A 5,629-nucleotide genomic window follows, 5' to 3' on the forward strand; every position below is an offset into this window, starting at 1 on the left:
TGCTCTTTTAGGTTTTGTAGCAGAAGTGCCAAAGAACACTCGTAAACTCACTGCCATGATGCTTGTATTGGCTAAGCGACAAGTGGCAATTCACTGGAAAAAGCCGCAGCCCCCCACGATAGCAGCATGGCTAAACACAGTAGTTATTGCAAAGACCAGCTATCCAACTATTGGGAGCTAATGCCTAGTAGATCCAGGCCGGTGGATATATGGGGTCCTTTTGTGACTTGGTTGAGATTGGGTGGGTCTGACCTTCGTGGTGGCCAACCAACGTGATACGCTGGAGGTCGTCATGATGTGGGTTTCTACACATTCACGCATTGACATCAAGGCGTAGATTCAGAACACAGGGCGGAGGTACTTGCGTAGTAAAGGTTTAATGGCGACGCTGGCATGGGATAAGTGACCATGATCATGATGAGATACGTGACGCAGGGAGAAGTGCAGGGACGCTTGGGGAGTGGCAGGGTAGGGGGGGAAGGGTGGATGTTGTAAATTAGTTAGTTCATTTGGGATGTGTATTAAAATGTAATATACTAAGATTGATGGTTGACATGCAGGATAATTTGACGCAAAACCTAGGTAACGCTGCCGGCCCGATGTGTTGTAGGCAAAAAAGCTGTGTACTGCCTAGCCATTCCGACTATATAACAAGCTGCCGGTCTCAAGGTTGTGGGCAAATAGCTGTGTCAACTATGACTGTGATAATAAACATTTTTTTTTTAAATGATTCGGCAGCTCAGGGGTTTAAGGGCCGAGGACACCGCCCTTTCCAAGGATGCGTCTATTGCATCCACCAACCCCAAATGAATGGAGAAGTGACTGATCCTCCTCCTCAGGCTCCCAGGTATCAAATTCACCTGCCATTGTGAAAGTCTAAGTTGAAAAGGGGGGCAATGGGTTAACCGAATCACTGGAATTACCTAACACAGGTCAACGGGGGGGGGATTGGTTGGGCCAAGGCTTGTTGACAGAGGTCACTAAGGCTAATTGTTTGAGCCAATGCTATTTAAGAAGATATAATCGAGAGGTGACCACTAGTTTCGACCCCGTGACTCACTGCTTCTAACTCACCCAATCCCTGAAGTGGGATATAGTGGAGTGCGACCGCAGCATATATGTGAGCGTGCCCACCCTACCGCACTCCCTCCAATATAAGTTGCATTTGGACTTCTCAATAGCATGAAGTCCCTTTAGCGTGAAATACTATCCTTGGTGCAAATGGTTGAGATAGATTTTAGAAACAACATGATCTCCTGCTGCTGGGCTAGTATGGAAGAGTTCAAATGGTCTAAGCACCACTGTGGCCCTGCCTTTAGTAGTGGGTTTAACAGCCAGTGTAAAATCTATAAATAGTGTAACCATTCCAGTCATATTAAGGTATAATCGGGTTTCATTTGTTTGAAGGACCTATGTTTCTCCCCCTTAAACAAGTCCCTTAATGGGATGCATTCTCTTTCCATGCCTTAAAGGTATTCCTTTCCAACCCTGGTGAAAAATCAGCATTACCCCTTAAGGGTATAAAAGGAGACAGAAAGGTTTTCAAATTATGTTGGGAGGTAGTATGTTCCAATACTTTCAGAGTAGCTTTGGAGATCTATGAAGCATAATGTTTGGGGTCCCTCTGCTCCGTAGGGGCCAGTTCACGACTAGTGCAAGGGATAAGGTTCCAGAGAAATGATGTCTGGTCACATTTCAAGTGATCTGGGTCACCCAGCCCTCCTCCCAGGGTTGTAATATTCCTTGCATCTGACCTGACCAAATGAATTCGAAGCAGTAACTCTCACATGTCTTTCCTGGGAAATCACAATGGGATTGTTTGCAACATGTAGAGGATCTTTGGTAGAATAGACATCTTGCATCCCGCAATCAAGCCCACCTATGGGAGGGTTGGATGTTTCCAACCTGCCACGTCTGTTTTTACCATTTTCAATAGAGACCACACATTTTTATAGCTCTCACTGCAAAGATGAAAGGTCAGTGGGATCCCCAGATTCTTAATTGCTGATTGCAAAGAACAGAAGAAGTTGGAATTGTCCAGGGAACCCAAAGCCCTGCGACTGGGTGCAATTCTAAGCCCTTCAGATATGCTTAGCTTAATCTTGAACCCCAAAATCTGCTGCTATTGCTGCAGTGAGTCCAAAAGCGCCGGGAGGGATCCTTTTATGTCTGTCTGCGCATGTATGATGTCATCAGAAATTAAGATCTGCTTTTAGGTATCCCTGCCCAGCCCAACCTCCCTTATTTCCTCATTAGAATTAGTATTCAGACCAGATGCTTCAGTGGAACGAGGGTGGAATGCAGAAACCCCTGCCAGGTAATTCTCTGGATTTATATCATTCCTGATCAGGTAGTTTAACTTCACCCATGCCGCTGGTGTCTGGCAGCCTGCCAGTGCCCAGCCATAAAAGCATTCTCTCACTCCCATGAATGAGAGCACATCTCTTACATAGTGTCAATCCACACTATCACGCCGTCTTCCTTTTAAATCAGGACTGCCGTCTTCCAGCCTCCCCTCTGGTTCCCATCAAAAAAGTGGAGGGCCTTCTTTGTGATGTCCAAAGCCTACCTAAACTAATAAAGCCTGCCTAAGCAGAGTGGACCAGACTGAGCATCACTTAAGCTTTGAAGCCAAGATCCACGTCCGCAGCTTGCATCCACATTGAGAATTGAGAGTGACTGATTGATACCACAATCTAATTGAAGTTTACCCGGCTAAAGTATCTGCTAGATTGTGCCTCTGACAGTGCATTGTTAGTGAATGATTTCAGAAGCAGAGGAACCAACTGGGGTCTGGACGTTTTACAGAAAACAGCTGTCAGATGATCAGATCATCTCGTCCTGGTGCTTTGGAAGATTTGAGGCCCTTTATTGCCAGCAGCATTTTATCTTTAGTGGTGGGTGCATCAAGAGATACCCTTTCTGTCTCTGACAACAAGGGAAGGTAGGCTTTCTTAAGGTATTCCCTTCTTTCCCTCTCTGTGTGCTCAAACGTATACAATTCACTAAAGACCTACATGAAGTTCTCAGTCTTTGCTCCTTTCTCCAAGCATACTGCTCCTTTTGCAGTACGTATTTTCAGTATGTAGCTACTTGCTTGTTTTGGTCACAATCAATTCCCTAACAGTCGACCAGAGTTGTTCCATCTCTCAAAGAAACCACACAACTAGTCAATCCAGGAGGTAGTTAGCTCTGTCTATTTCCAGGGTTCTGATTTTCCCTTATTATCTTCCTCTACAACTTTTGCGATTTCATAGGTTTGTGGGCTTTTTCAGCCATCAGCAAATTTGCCTCTCAGTTACTGTGCCAGGTCTCTCTCAGTTTTTTAGGTGTGCTGCTTTAAAAAAACAACTGCCCCCACGCCACAGCTTTTAACACATACCACCCTGTTGGTAAATGTATCTCTACTTTATAACTAGAATTGAGTTATGGTCAGTAGATCATAATGTTTGTGAATGCTTTAAAAAAAAAAAAAAAGATTCTAAATGCAGCCTGTTAATCTTAAAGCATTGCGGACCCCTCCCGTTGGCGGATGGTTTACCACTACCTTTCAGTAGTCTGTAAATTACTACAATAAACATGAATATATCCCATTATGAATCACTATTTAGAAGGCACACCCTACACATGTTCTTTCCAAATATGGATTCACTTTGTAGTCAGAAATCCAAAGTGTGATTCGGTAACATGTTACCGAATTGCACTTTGGTTTTGGTACATACAAAAAGGTAATTTTTTGGTCGCAAATGAGTCAATTTTGCAATGCAAACCCTTTGCAACTGCAGAAAGCGATAGTATATCTGGGTTACAATGTTTTTTGTCTGATTGTCAAAACCACTGGATCCTTCAGTACGACTTCATTAAGTGGCCAGCTACTCACACCGCCTTCCCGCAGAACTGTGGCCAGTGTACATCTCAAGTGGCTGTCCCATGATCCACCAATGCCATAGGCTCCTTATCTACTTCAGTGAATCAAGGCTAAGAACCTCTTTTCTAGCAGGATATAGTCCTGCCTCACATATGTTATCTGCACTCCTAAGTAGTGGGGGAAATTAACTAATAATGGGTTTCTCTGTCTACAGCTGTCTATCATCCCTACGCCCTCAAGCTAGGTCTTCCCTGCTTCTGAGAGAACAGTCTTACCCGGTCCCGGATTGTGCTGCTTGTTTAGCACTCTCCATTTATTACTAGGTTCAGGTCGCCACCCCTGACAAGTGGACTTGCAGTCCATGCTGTGAAACATTTTAAGGTGTCTCATAAGAATACTTTTTGGCCATGATGCGAACCATATACTGAAGTTAGCTTGTGCTGTGAAGCTTTCCATTTTCACTGTACTTCAACCCACCTTTACTCCTTATCATTCTTTTGCGACACAATAACAAAATTGCTCTTTGTATTTTAAGTTTCTCACCACTGCCACGTTCTGAGATGCTGCAGAAAAAATTGCTTCAAAAAAATCACATGACCATAAATAATGTTAATCATACGTTTACCACTGGACTCAAAAGGTGCTATTTTGATTCCACAACTCAGGCTCCACCTGCCCCTCGCATGCATCGCTAGTCAGCAATCAAGGCCCCGGTCACCGTCAGTGGGTGCCCCAAACTCCTCCAGTATTGTACCAAGGCCACCTGTGCTCTTTTTCAGTCTAGGCCAGTCAGGCATGTTTTCCCGGAGGGAACCACACAACTCCAGAGTCAAGCATACACCAACATCTTGAGATTGGCTCCATCTCACAAACTTAGATCTCGATTTAGTACTGGACAGATGGTAGTTCATCTATCTGGGTAGCAGAGGACATTACCGTCGCCATCCAGTGGAAATATCAACAGTTAAATGTAGAGTTGACCAGCGGTCATCTCTGTACATTGAAACAATCTGCTGTCACACCCATTCCTTTTAATGTGCACAATGCTTGTTAGATGACCGCCGCTGGTTTTATTGGCTGTTCACCAAATCTTCCAAAAGTTTGTTTTTCTGAAACAAACTCCCAAAGCAAAAGTTTATTCAAAAATTAAAAAAATTACCCAAAGAGGCCTGGGAGTTTTCTCCCCGCTTGTGGGGGAGTTTATTTCTTCCTGTCCATCACCACCAGGTTTTTCCTAGCAGTGATGGACAGGGAAAAAAAGAGAAAAAAGACCCTACAGTGTCCATTCTAAATAGGGCTGGTGGTGTAATGTCCCTCCTTTAAAGGCCTTTAATCTGGCCGCTGATCTCTGAATGAGGAGGGCGGACTGAGGGTATGAGTGGCGTTGAACACAATATTTAGAATGAGAGCCACCAGTTGAGCTTTTCTCTACCACCTAACAGATGTACCCCACATCCACACATTGCTTTCCACAATATTTTCATCGTGGAAAGCAAGAAACATGAAAAGAAGTCTGATTGACTATGGTCCTTCCCCAGTCCCATGGACACAATCGTATCAATAGCAAAAGAGTTTAGTAAAGTTTTGGGATATAAATCAAGGAGCGAAAAAACAGATTCTACCATTTGGCTCTTGCACCTCACCAGCTCACAACACAGTGCATACAGTGACTAGTATAAACTATTAGGAACATGGCTTACATCATTGTTTGATAAAATAAGGTCTGCCATTTACACACCTTTGATCAAAGAAATGACACAA

Source organism: Lissotriton vulgaris, chromosome 4_1, assembly GCF_964263255.1.
Source record: "Lissotriton vulgaris chromosome 4_1, aLisVul1.2, whole genome shotgun sequence".
In the NCBI taxonomy this organism is placed as follows: Eukaryota; Metazoa; Chordata; class Amphibia; order Caudata; family Salamandridae; genus Lissotriton; species Lissotriton vulgaris.